Source organism: Phyllobates terribilis, unplaced genomic scaffold, assembly GCF_046119375.1.
Source record: "Phyllobates terribilis strain yellow unplaced genomic scaffold, ASM4611937v1 Scaffold_172__1_contigs__length_4051808, whole genome shotgun sequence".
NCBI classification, from domain to species: domain Eukaryota; kingdom Metazoa; phylum Chordata; class Amphibia; order Anura; family Dendrobatidae; genus Phyllobates; species Phyllobates terribilis.
In genome coordinates this window covers 2,940,001-2,954,321 of record NW_027362932.1, presented here as the reverse complement: position 1 = coordinate 2,954,321, position 14,321 = coordinate 2,940,001, and the positions used below count along the sequence as shown (strand labels likewise).

At 43.1% G+C, this 14,321-nt stretch overlaps 1 long non-coding RNA gene across 1 annotated transcript; it reads left to right on the top strand.

Moving 5' to 3' along the window:
- Positions 1 to 736: 736 nt before the first annotated feature.
- Positions 737 to 1,713, top strand: LOC141212393 (uncharacterized). The gene is made up of 3 exons (XR_012282163.1): positions 737 to 793; positions 1,492 to 1,593; positions 1,682 to 1,713. It is a non-coding gene; the product is annotated as an uncharacterized lncRNA (long non-coding RNA).
- The last annotated feature ends 12,608 nt before the right edge of the window (positions 1,714 to 14,321 follow it).

Genomic DNA, 14,321 nt, shown 5'->3' with positions numbered 1-14,321 from the left:
TGTTGTAGGTACTGTATAGCGGTTATGTGTGGGCACTATATGGTGTGTGTTGTAGGTAATGTATAGCGGTTATGTGTGGGTATGCTTTGATTTTTGCTCACGGCCCCGTCGCCTTCTTTCCTCGGCCGGCGCCCCGTCGCCTTCTCTCCTCGGCCGGCGCCCCGTCGCCGTCTCTCCTCCGGCCGCGCCCCGTCGCCTTCTCTCCTCCGGCCGCGCCCCGTCGCCTTCTCTCCTCTGCCTGCGCCCCGTCGCCTCCTCTCTTCTGCCCGCGCCCCGTCGCCTCCTCTCCTCTGCCGGCGCCCCGTCGCCTCCTCTCCTCCGGCCGCGCCCCTTCGCCTTCTCTCCTCTGCCTGCGCCGTGCCCCTTCCTCACTAATGTTATTTGCTTTCCTTAGATTTGCTTTCTGACAACATTGTGCTTTCGCTGACCCACGCTGCAGCCGCAGAGGTCGTCCTGCAGATGATCTCGGAGTGTTGCCCCCAGGTAATAATAAATACTATTAATTACAGCCCCATCTGTGACCTGAGCAGGTCCACACTAGGCTATGCCACTAGAGATCCTTGGGGACCCCGCTGGGACCCCCACAATCTTTTTTGTCACTCTTGGGCTAATGATACATGGGGTAAGAACCAGCGCCCCCCTGTCCATAGGGTGTTTGTGAAATTCTCTATATATATTTTTGTAGCTTCAGTCTTTGGACCTGAGTTGTCGTCGTCTCTCCAAGCTGTCTGGTTTTGCTCATCTCTTCTACCTGACCCGGCACCTGCAGAGTCTGAACCTCTCCTATAACGAGGTACGTCGCCTCCTTGCGCAGGGATCGGGTCTGCTGCCGTCGTGACGTCTTTTCCGATTACCCCGTATATGCCATCGATCGTGGGGTACCGGTGGGTAATAGTGGCAGTCAGTGGCCTCCTGAAGACCCCCGTCCTGCCATCTCTGTACATCTGTGTTCCCAGTATAGTACAAGCGATCAAACAGTCGCAGAGTCCAGGGCAAAAATAAGTAAAAATGTATTTAAAAATGAATAAATAAACTAAAACCCATAATTTTCATTTGTCTCGCTTTTCCCAATTAAAAAATAATGAAATTCAAAAAAAAAAAAAAAGAAAAATTGGTAAATCGAATCCGTAAAACTCCATCCTATGAAAATATAAAGAACCCAAATTGTAAACAGTTTAAAAAAAATTAAATCAAAATAATTGAATTTTCGATCGCTGCACTTCTCAAAAATGGAATAAAAAACAATCGATCAAAATGGTATGAATAAAAATACAAAAAGACCCTCACCCAGCCCCCGCAACAGAAAAAGTTACAAGTCCCAAAAATGGAGGAATAGAAAGCCCATACTCATCCTGGGGAAAAAAAACCCAGGCCATATAGACGGAACAATAAAATGGTTTGTGGCTCTTGGAAGAAGGCGAGAAACAAACAAATCTCTGTGTTTTCTGGTGGTAGCTGGTCACGGGAACATGTTCTTTTTTAGCTTTGCAGAGTTGAAGAGCTGGATCTGATCCACAACCTGGAGCTGAGAGAGCTGTGGCTGGAGGGAAACCCTCTGCACGGGGCGGTGGAAAGCTTCTCCGCCTGCTACAGGTGCCCGCACCTCTCTGCTATCACATTATTATACAAATGCAAATCACCGATTCAATGCTTTTTTTTTTTCTTTTTTTGTGTTGCACAGATTGGTAACTTATTTTCCCACCATTGATAAACTAGTAAGTATACACCTAGGAAGACTGTAAAGCATCAACTGTATCCTAAAAAAAGGGGTATTCCCATCTCCAAGATCCTATCCCACTATGTAGTAGGTGTAATAATAATATTAGCAAATACCTCCAATTAAAATTGTAGTATTGTTCTTCTGATTAGCTATGTCGCTTACCCCATGTGCACTGCATTGTAGTAGTTTAGGTATCCATGATTACGACCACTAACAACTGTCGCTATGAGTGGTCGTGACCATAGATACCTAAGCTACTACAATGCCCTGCACATAGGGTAAGTGACATAGTGAATCAGAAGAACTATACTGTTTTCTAATTGGAGGTATTTTCGAATATTACTATTATTAGATCTACTACATATTGCGGTAGGATCTTGGAAATAGGCTGTATCTTTGCCTTTAAAAGGATAGTTCAATCTGCTGCATGGTGCGCTACCCCATGTACCCCAGCTTTATAACTTTCCCCCTGTGAGCCTTCCATCATACCAGTCACCTTTCCTGTCCTGTATTATATCCGCTGTCTCCATTCTTGCAGGACGGACAGTTTTTTAAAGAGAATCTATTTTTTGAGCCAGAAGAACCCCAACCTCTCCCACAGGCAAAGGGAAGTTGTATTCTTCTTTCACTTAACCCCTTAAGCCCCGCGGGTGGTTTGCACGTTAATGACCCGGTCAATTTTTACAATTCTGACCACTGTCACTTTATGAAGTAATTACTCTGGAACGCTTCCACGGATCCCCCTGATTCTGAGATTGTTTTTTCGTGACATATTGTACTTCATGATTGTGTTAAAATTTCTTCGATATCACTTGCATTTATTTGTGAAAAAAACGGAAATTTGGCAAATTTTGAAAATTTAGCAATTTTCAAAATTTGAATTTTTATGCCCTTAAATCAGAGAGATATGTCACACAAAAGAGTTAATGAATAACATTTCCCACATGTCTGCTATACATCAGCACAATTTTGGAACCAAAATTTTTTTTTGTTAGGGAGCTATAAGGGTTAAAAGTTGACCAGCAATTTCTCATTTTTCCAACAAAATTTACAAAACCATTTTTTTAGGGACCACATCACATTTGAAGTCACTTTGAGAGGTCTTTATGACAGAAAATACCCAAAAGTGACACCATTCTAAAAACTGCACCCCTCAAGGTGCTCAAAACCACATTCAAGAACTTTATTAACCCTTCAGGTGCTTCACATGAATTTTTGGAATGTGGAAGAAAAAAAATGAACATTTAACTTTTTTCGCAAAAATGTTACTTTAGACCCAATTTTTTTTATTTTCGCAGGGGTAACAGGAAAAAAAGGACCCCAAAATTTGTTGTGCAATTTCCTCTGGGCACGCAGATACCCCATATGTGGGGAAAAACCACTGTTTGGGCGCACGGCAGGGCTCGGAAGTGAAGGAGCGCCATTTAACTTTTTGATTGTAAAATTTGCTTGAATAATTAGCGGATGCCATGTTGCGTTTGGAGAGCCCCTGATGTGCCTAAACAGTGGAAACCCCCCACAAGTGACCCCATTTTGGAAACTAGACCCCCCAAGGCACCTATCTAGATGCATAGTGAGCACTTGGAACCCCTAGGTGCTTCACAAATTGATTCGTAAAAATGAAAAAGGTTTTTTTTTCTCCACTTTCTAATTTTTACGAATCAATTTGTGAAGCACCTGGGGGTTCCAAGTGCTCACTATGCATCTAGATAGGTGCCTTGGGTGGTCTAGTTTCCAAAATGGAGTCACTTGTGGGGGAGCTCCAATGTTTAGGCACACGGGCTCTCCAAACGCAACATGGTGTCCGCTAACAATTTGAGCTGATTTTCCATTCAATTTGTTAGCGGACACCATGTCGCGTTTGGAGAGCCCCTGATGTGCCTAAACTGTGAAGCTCCCCCACAAGTGACGCCATTTTGGAAACTATACCCCTCAAGGATTTTATTAAGGGGTATAGTGAACATTTGGAACCCAGAGGTACGACACAGAATTTGATAACATTAGGTCATCATATTGAATAAGTTGTCATTACTCTTGAGCGCAAGTGCTCGCTACTTGAGTTTGCATCGGGTACTCAGGTATGCACCATGTATCACGGGTGCTCAAGTGAAATGCTCGAGTCCCCGCCCGCATGTTTCACGGTTATTAGACACCCCAAAAAACCATGCGGGGATCGCTCGTGCATGGCAGGCCATCCCCGCGAGGTTTTTTTGGCCGTGAAGCATATTGGACGGAGACTCGAGCACCCGCAATACTCAGTGCATACCCGAGCAACCGATGCAAACTCAAGTAGCGAGCACTTGCGTTCAACACTAGTCGCCATATCGTCATCTTCTTTTTTTTTTTTTTGTTTTTTTTTTTTTACTTTTGAAAAAAAAAAAAACATCCCCAGCCCTAGCGTTTATTTTTTACGCCGTTCCTCGTGCGGTATAAGTGATGAGATTACTTTATTCTTCGGGTCGGTGCGATTACAGCAATACCAGAATCATATCGGGTTTTTATGATTGACAGCTGTCACACACTAAAAAACACATATTTTGTAAAATCTAGTTTTTGCATCGCCATATTTTGGCCGACAGAGTCATGTGACGGCTTGTTTTTTGCGGGATGAGTTGACGTTGTTATTGGTGCCATTTTCAGGCATGTGACATTTTTTGATTGCTTTCTATTCCAGCTTTTGGGAGGCAGAATGAACAAAAACCAACAATTCAGGATTTGTTTTTTTTGTTTTTTTTTATTCTGCTCCGGGTGTGGTAAAATTGATAAGGTAGCTTTATTCTTCGGGTCAGTAGGTTTACAGCGGTACCACATTTATATTGTTTTTTATGTTTTGGCGTTTTTACACAATAAAAGCTATTTTATAGAAAAAATTATTTTTTTGCATCGCTTTATTCTGAGAGCTGTAGCTTTTTGAATTTTCGGATGATGGAGCTGTATGGCGGCTTGTTTTTTGCGGGACAAGATGACGTTTTTAGCGGTACCATTTTTATTTATATTCGTCTTTTTGATCGCGTGTTATTCCATTTTTTGTTTGGCGGTATGATGATAAAGCATTGTTTTTTGCTTTGTTTTTTATTTTTATTTTTTTACCGTGTTCACTGAAGGGGTTAACTAGTGGAACAGTTTTATAGGCCTGGTCGTTACAGACGCGGCGATACCAAATATGTGTACTTTTATTGTTTTTTTTTTGTTTTTTTTCATAATAATATTTATTGATGGGTACATTATATTTTTATTTTTAGTGGATTATTATTTTTTTCTTTTTTTTTCACTTTCTGGGAGTTTTTACACTTTTTTACTTTGTCCCACTGTGGGACTTTCACTTTTTTTATTCTGATCGCCTGCACAGCATAGGGATGGAGCACCATCCCTGTGCCGTGCAGGCAGTCAGCGCTGGACAGGGAGAAGATAGTTTGATGATGCACTGCGCATGTCCAAACAATCTTCCTGCTGTCTGGTGACCCGGATGTTGTCATGACGACATCGGGTCGTCATGGCAACACCCGGGAAGCCGCGGCAGACAGTGCTGGAGGCCGGAAGAGGAGGTGAGTATACCGATCACCTCCCCTTGCCTCCGCAATGCTGTGATCGACTTCGATCGCAGCATTGCAGGGGTTAATGTGCTGGGGGCGGTGCGGGACCGCTCCCTGCACATAGTACCGGGTGTCAGCTGTGACAATCAGCTGACACCCGGCGGCGATCACGCCCGCACAACCTCTGTGCGCGCGCTATCGCTATGACGTACTAATATGGGTCAGGCTCTTAAATCCCAGGGCACAGACGCGTATTAGTACGTCATGGGCTTTAAAGGGGTTAAAGATGCATTTTTTTGTTCTTCATCATCTATGTGTTCTCCATTATAAGTGTATTGATTTTTGGCAATTATATGCAGTGTGTGCGTTAATGTTATGTTTCCCTTGTCGTAGTTTAGTCCTAGTCTGCATGGGGGTGGTCCCGCCTCTGTTCAAACGGGTGACGTTGCATACATATGTGTTATGTATACCTGGACCATGCACGCAGGGGCATCGTCGTCCCCACACGCTGTTTTCCCTTCGGCATCCATGGGCTATCAGCCGCGATGCCGTCGGAGTCCGGTGTCTGGGTAACGGCGATGCTCTCTGCGTCACTTCTGGTCCGTTGCGAGGCATCTCTGGGTAGCGTTGTGGTTCACATGGTGACAAGTCACATGATTAGTATCATCCACCCCCAGCGTCTCGCGGTGTTTACACAAGACACTATTTAAATGACCATCTGTGATACTTGAGCAGTCCCCTTGAGAAAGGCACATAGCGCCGAAACGCGCGTTGGGGATACACACATGGAGTGTGCTCTTTTCCCCCTACAGAGGTAAAAAAAACTTTTTTGACTTGTATCCATCTATATATTGTGGTGATAGGGAATGTGACCATCGGTTCATGGTGATGATGCTGCTCTTCCTGACTGAACATAAATGTTCGTATGTATATTTGATTCATATAGCGCAGCATTTTGTCCATTTCAATTTACTTTAAATAACGGACACCTTCCATGTAATAGCCACACTTCGTGTGATGTAGTGCTTGATTTTAATGCTTTTATGCAATTGTGTATTGATCTATGCAACTATATGTGGATTTATGTGTATTTATCGTCTCCCCAGATTCTCTGATGTTTAATATTCAATAAAGTATTTTTGTATTTTTCTAACAATTGGGCTATTATCGTTGTTTGTGCTTTGCACTCCTTCTTTTTGCTATATGTTAACGATGGCCCCTATATAATCCGACTAGAAGATTGCAATAATGATAAATGTGGATATACCATATATTACTTAGTTACATAATAGTGGCAATTCTAAGTCTGATTCTAATTTCTTTCTCTCTACCACTGAATGATAGCAGCGTAACATAAACTCAAATACAGTGTCTTATTTTTGGGAGGTCTAACTGTATTCCCATGCACCTCTGTCTTCACACCCAGACATGGGTATAAGCTTCCTGATTTTGTCTATTTGTTCTTGTCCTCCACCTTCTCCTCATCCTTCACATCCTCCTCCATATCACTACCATATCTACCATATCACCATATCTACGTCTCTTGCAAGGGGCAGTGGAGTTCCTCCAAATTTTTGACAGCCGTTGCATTCACTGCATAGGCAAACAGTATGGGAGACCCACTTCCTAATAATGGGAAAATTGTTATCAGGAGGCCCTCCAACCTCTACATCTCTTGCAAGGTCATTGGAGTGCCTCGTAATTTTTGGCAGCCGTTGCATTCACTGCATAGGCAAATAGTATGGGAGACCAACTCTTTTTTAATGGGAACATGTCGTACTCATTACTGTAGCCCAGCTCCATGTGTCTTTAAATTGTTAATTGTGTTTTTTCTAAATTTTGGCAGCCGTTGGACTCACTGCATACCCTATAACTGGGTACATGTCGTTTGTAACCTCTCTGGCGGCGTGCTTGCATAGTGCACCACCTCCCACTATGCAAGACCACAATCTTACCTGTCAGTCCAGCCTGTAAACCGTGCTCCAGATTCTTGCTGTGTGCATGTCTCTTGACTGACTGCTTAGGGTGGCGGCCCGGTTACTTCCTGATTCTTATAGCTGCTGTGGTGCACCTCTATTGCGTCTCTAGCCTTTTGCTGTGAGTCTCTGGATATTTAAACCCCCTCCACCCAGTAGGAGGTGCCTGAGCAACACTAACATTCAGTGTGTGCTTTTCTCTGAAGTTGCCAGGTCCAGTTCTATTTCTGTCTGTCTCGCCACTCTGGGGGCTGCATTCCCAGACCTGTTATCTGTGACTTCTAGTCTGTTTCTGCCTCTGGGGGCCTTATACCCAGGCTCATTCCTGTAATTCGCTGCAGTAACAGTTCCTGTCTGAACTGTCTCCTAGCCTCTTATCTGTTTTGTCTCTATGTCCATTTCCTCCCTTTTTCTGCAGTGTCTGAACCAGCACTTGGCTATACCTAGGCTCGTTTCTGTATTTCGTTGCAGTAACAGTTCCTGTCTGAACTGTCTCCTAACCTGTTACCTGTTTTGTCTCTGTCCGTTTCCTCCCTTTTTCTGCAGTGTCTGAACCAGCACCTAGCTCCAACTCGTTGTCTCTGTACTTCTGTTTGTGAGTTTTGTGTCCACTCGCTACTTCATAGGAAGTACCTTGTGTGTATCTGGTTCTGCTTGTTCCCTTTGCCTTCTTTGGTATCTTTCTGTATTTTCCAGTCTGTTCCATGGGAACAGGGCTCTGTCCTTTCTGTCTTGTTCACTGTACGTGCGGTTTCGCTCTGCTCTTAATTGCCCACCGCTCCGGCGGTTCCCCTCTGCTCTGCCTTGCCCACCGCTCCGGCGGTTCCCCTCTGCTCTGCCTTGTTCACCGCTCCAGCGGTTCCTTTCTGCTCTGTCTTGCATACCGCACCAGCGGTTTTAGCTCTGCTCTGCTTGTTCACCGCGGTTGCTGGTTTCTGCTCTGCTTTGCTTGTCTACCGCTTCTGCGTTTTTTTGCTCTGCTCGGCTTGTCTACCGCATCTGCGGGTTTTGCTCTGCCCAGCTTGTCTACCGCATCTGCTGCTTTGTCTCTGTCTCCCAGTCTGTATTGGAGTCTATCCTGCTTGCGCTCCAACCTGCTAGTACCTGCCTGTTTGCACTCCAGCTGTGCTTGCCAGTATTTCCCTGTCTGTACACCAACCGTGCTTGCCAGTACCCCCCCTGTCTGCATACCAGCCGTGCTTGCCTATACCCACCTGTCTGTATGCCAGCCTGGCCTGCCTGTTCCTGCATTCCCCGGTGTGGGTCAACAGCTGTGACCGGGGTCTAACCTGGTGTAGCACCTGGTCCCTCTGCTCGGTTCCTCCTTGGTTCACGGAGTCGTTAGCCGCCGTGCGACCTTGGTCGGATCGGGTAGATACTTAGTTGCGCCCCTCCAGGCACTCCTCGGTTCATGGTACAGTGGGACCACTAATCACACTCACGCCAGACAGTCAGGCCGCGAGTGTAACATCGTTACTGTGCCCAGCTCTATGTGTCTTTAAATTGTTAGTGGGGTTTTTCCTAAATTTTGGCAGCTGTTGGACTCACTGCATACCCTATAACTGTATAGCAGATCCTTATCCTTTCTAATGGGAACATGTCATTACTGTGGCCCAGCTCTATGTGTCTTTAAATTGTTAGTGGGGTTTTTCCCAAATTTTGGCAGCCCTTGCAGTCACAGCATGGGCATTACCACTATAGGAGACCCACTCCTTTATAATGGGAATATTTTTTTTACTGAGACCCTCCTCTATGTCTCTTCAAAGGGGTATTGGGTTACGTCCAAATTTTTGGCAGCCCTTGCAGTCACTGCATACGCAATAACAGTATAGGAGACCCACTCTTTAATAATGGGAACAACAAAGCATAGCCGACTGCTGGCCCTTTAAGAATAGTAAGGCAGTAAAAATAGTGTTTGTGACTTTCACAATCCCTCCTTCATAAATGAAACAGGATGTGTCTGATGATGTTTCACACACCACATGGCCAGATAAGGTTGTAAAATGTTAAAATGCCATTTCCTGCTGAATGCATTTGTCACGGTTGAAAGAAATGCAAAAATGCATCAAAAACGCTGTGTGTGAACATAGCCCAAGGTGTGAAGGAGGATTTTTGTTTTTGGTTATTGATTTTGCCTTATATACAAGTCATTACCCTGGAAAGGATGTTCCTTAACCGGTTCCCGACCGCCCACTGTAGATAAACGTCGGCGCTTGCTGGGCTCTGTGCAGCGCCGACGTTTAAAAACGGTGGGTGGTCTCGCAGCGCTCAGGACCCCTAGGGTCCTGCAAGCGCTGCGATTCCGGTGCAGAGCGTTAGCTCTGACAGGGAACATCATCGGGACCTGATTAGATCAGGTCCCAGTGATGTTAACCCTTAGCTGTCTTCTATATGCTGTGATCTATAGTGATCACGGCATATAGGAGACAGCAGGAGGAGAGGGGGTCGTCAACTTACCTCTCCGAAGACCTCCGTGTCCTTCCAGGACCTGGGGTTGCTATGGCAGCTGGAGGTCACATGACCGCCTCCAGCTCTGCCATATATGGTGTCCTGTCTGGCTCAGCTGCAGCTGTAGCCAGACAGGAGACTCTGACTGAAACAGTCAGGGAAGATCTCATGTAATGTAATATATGTCTATTACATTACATGAGATCAGAGATCAGAAAAATAAAAATTAATGTCCCATACAGGGACTAAGAAAAAATGTGAAAAAAAGTAAAAAAAAAGTTTTTAAACTATTAATAAAAAAATCACAAAATAAATAAAAATAAATAAATAAAATATTAAACCAATAAATCCGTATATTTTTACAAAACCAAAAAAAGTACACATATTTGGTATCGCCGCGTCCGAAACAACCCGAGCTATAAAACTGTCACACTAATTAACTCCTTCTGTGCACACCGTAATAAAAATAAATAAAAAACGGAGCAAAAAAATATGCTTTTTCATCATATTGCCAAACAAAAAGTGGAAAAAAATGCGATCAAAAAACAAAATAGAAATAAAAATGGTACCACTGAAAACGTCATCTTGTTACGCAAAAAAAAGCCGCCAAACAGCTCCATCAGCCGAAAAATAAAAAAGTTATAGCGCTCAGAATAAAGCAATGCAAAAAAAATATTTTTTTCTATAAAATAGTTTTATTGTGTAAAAACGCCAAAACATAAAAAAAATACAGTAAGTGTAGTATCGCTGTAAACGTACTGACCCGAAGAATAACGCTGCCTGATCACTTTTACCACACGCAGAACGGCATAAAAAAAAAACTCAAAAAACAATTCCTGAATTGTTTGTTTTTGTTAATTTTACCTCCCAAAAAACGGAATAGAAAGCGATCAAAAAATGTCACGTCCCCAAAAATGGTACCAATAAAAATGTCAACTCGTCCCGCAAAAAACAAGCCGTCACATGACTCTGTCGGCCGAAATATGGAAAAATTATAGCTCTCAAAATATGGTGATGCAAAAACTAGATTTTGCAAAAAAAGCGTCTTTTAGTGTGTGACAGCTGTCAATCATAAAAACCCGATATCAATCTGGTATCTCTGTAATCACACCGACCCGAAGAATAAAGTAATCTAATCAGTTATATCACACTAGGAACGGCGTAAAAAATAAATAAAACCAATTCTTCACCTGCTACTGATTTGTTTATTATGTCCCCAAAGATCCCAGTAAGGCTCTGCCCACATTTATCCTGTGCTCTGCGCTGAGCACTTACACCAGGGTTTCCGTGTAAATCTCTGAAATACATGATTCAGCCGGGACCCATGACGGAAGATTCCCTGTAATGAGACAGATATAGGCCACTGTGGACGCCGTCTAGCCTGGGATCCCACGGTGTCATTTGTTTTAGGCGTGCATAAAAGTGCGGTTGGCCACAGTTTTGTGCACTTCTGAAAAAAAGGACACCGCTACACAGAGGCCAGACGGTGTCCAGAGTAACTCTGCTGCCTCATTACAGTGAATGGATCCTGCAGGGGTTTCATCTGAATTACATCACTTGGAAATTTAGATGGAAACCCCGATGTAAGTGCTCAGCCTAGAGCGCCGGATAAATGTTACGTAAAATGTTCCCAATAAAAGCTTCAACTCAGTCCTCAAAAAAAGCTAGTCCCCACTCAGGTCCGTCATCTGTTAAAAATATAAGGGACTTCCAAGTTACTGGTAGTAGAAAGGCTCTGGAAAAGCAAAATGACCCTTGCCCCCCAAAAGAAATTCAGAAAATTTTGTGCTCCCAAATCCAAATGCCTATTCTACAATAATTTGTTCTCCAATTGTCAAATAGCACTCCGTCCCCCCCAGATCTCACCGTATGGCTAAGCGGTACGATACAGCCACATATGGGGTATTGACACTTTTAGAAGAAATTGTGTGACGCATTTCGGCACCATTTTTACCCATTGCCCTGTGTGAAAATGTAAAATCTGAGGGTAAAACATTTTTTTGTGGTAAAAATACAATTATGTTTTCTTCACTGCCCAATGGTATAAATTTAAAAATTAAAAAATACTCACTACTTCCCTAGATGAATTCCTTGAGAGGTGTAGTTTACAAAATGGGGTCATTTGTGGAGGTTTCTGCTGTTTTGGCATGTCAGCGACTCTTCAAATGTGACATGGTGTCTGCTGCCTATCCCAGCCAACATAGCGCTCCTTTCTCTTCCGAACCCTGCCGTACACCAAAGCAGTGGTTTTCCCCCACATATGGGGTATCGGCGTACTCAGGAGAAATTGTACAACAAATTTCATGGTGCAATTTCTCCGGTTATCCTTATGATAATGCAAAATTAGGGGATGAAAAACATTTTTTATGGGAAAAATGTGAAAATTTTATTTTCACGGCTCAATATTATAAACTTCTGTGAAGCAGCTGGGGGTGCGAGGTGCTCACCACACATCTAGATAAGTTCCCTAAGGGGTCTAGTTTCCAAAATGGTGGCACTTGTGGGGGGTTTCCGCTGTTTAGACACATTAGGGGCTCCACAAATGTGACATGGCGTCCGCTAATTATTCAAATAAATTTTACATTCAAAAAGTCAAATGGCGCTCCTTCCCTTTCAAACCCTGCCATGCGCCCAAACAGTGGTTTTCCCTCACATATGGGGTATCGGCGTGTTCAGGAGAAATTGCACAACAAACTTCATGGTGCAATTTATCCTGTTACCCTTATGATAATACAAAATTAGAGAATGAAAAAGATTTTTTGTGGGAAAAATGTGAAAATTTTATTTTTACGGCTCAATATTATAAACTTCTGTGAAGCAGCTGGGGGTGCGAGGTGCTCACCACACATCTAGATAAGTTCCCTAAGGGGTCTAGTTTCCAAAATGGTGGCACTTGTGGGGGGTTTCCACTGTTTAGTCACATTAGGGGCTCCCCAAATGCGACATGGCGTCTGCTAATTATTCAAACAAATTTTACATTCAAAAAGTCAAATGGCGCTCCTTCCCTTTCAAACCCTGCCATGCGCCCAAACAGTAATTTGCCTCCACATATGGGGTATCAGCGTGTTCAGGAGAAATTGCACAACAAATTTCATGGTGCAATTTATCCTATTACCCTTATGATAATGCAAAATTAAGGGATGAAAAACGGTTTTGTGGGAAAAATGTGAAAATTTTATTTTTACAGCTCAATATTATAAACTTCTGTGAAGCACCTTGGGGTTCAAGGTGCTCACCACACATCTAGATAAGTTCCCTAAGGGGTCTAGTTTCCAAAATGGTGTCACTTGTGGGGGGTTTCCACTGTTTAGGCACATCAGGAGCTCTCCAAACGCAACATGGCGTCTGCTAATTATTCAGACAAATTTTACATTCAAAAAGTCTAATGGCGCTCCTTCCTTTCCGAGCCCTGCCGTGCGCCCAAACAGTGGTTTTCCCTCACATATGGGGTATCAGCACGCTCAAGAGAAATTGCACAAAAAATTTTGGGGTCCATTTTTTTCCTGTTACCCCTGTGAAAATAAAAAAAATTGGGTCTAAAGTAACATTTTTGTGAAAAAAGTTAAATGTTAATTTTTTTCTTCCACATTCCAAAAATTTCTGTGAAGCACCTGAAGGGTTAATAAAGTTCTTGAATGTGGTTTTGAGCACCTTGAGGGGTGCAGTTTTTAGAACGGTGTCACTTTTGGGTATTTTCTGTCATAAAGACCCCTCAAAGTGACTTCAAATATGATGTGGTCCGTAAAAAAATGTTTTTGTAAATTTTGTTGGAAAAATGAGAAATCGCTGGTCAACTTTTAACCCTTATAGCTCCCTAACAAAAAAAAATTTTGGTTCCAAAATTGTGCTGATGTAAAGTAGACATGTGGGAAATGTTATTTATTAAGTATTTTGTGTGACATATTTCTCTGATTTAAGGGCTTAAAAATTCAAAGTTTGAAAATTGCAAAATTTTCAAAATTTTCGCCAAATTTCCGATTTTTTCACAAATAAACGCATGTGATATCAAAGAAATTTTACCACTATCATGAAGTACAATATGTCACGAAAAAACAATCTCAGAATCAGGGGGATCCGTTGAAGCGTTCCAGAGTAATTGCTTCATAAAGTGACAGTGGTCAGAATTGAAAAAATTGGCCCGGTCACGAAGGCAAAAACAGGCTCTGGTGCGAAGTGGTTAACATATTTCCCAGGAAAATCCATTTTGGTTTAGTTTTTGTATGTTTTATTGTGAGTCCGTAAAAGTAGCGTAATACCTCTGACAACATTGTTGACATCATTGACCTGGGAGTCAGAAATGCTTCCAGGAGTCTTCCCCATGCTGTTCCCATGTCATTTGAGTACTGTTCCCATCGATTTGGGCAATTTTTAGGCCCTCTGCAGACCGCCAGGGGGGGGGGGCGCCGAAAGAATGCTGGAATTTCCCATAGACTTACATTGGGCTCGTTACTTGGACCGAGCAGCCGAGTATTCCAATTTGCTTGACTCGAGCAGCGAGCACCCGAGCATTTTAGTGCTCGCTCGTCACTAGTTTTCAGCTATACCATTTTTATTTCCATTAGACTTTTTCATCGTGTTTTATTCCACTCTTTGTTTGGTGGTAAGATGAAAAAGAATAGTTTTTTTTTTACAATGTTCACTGAA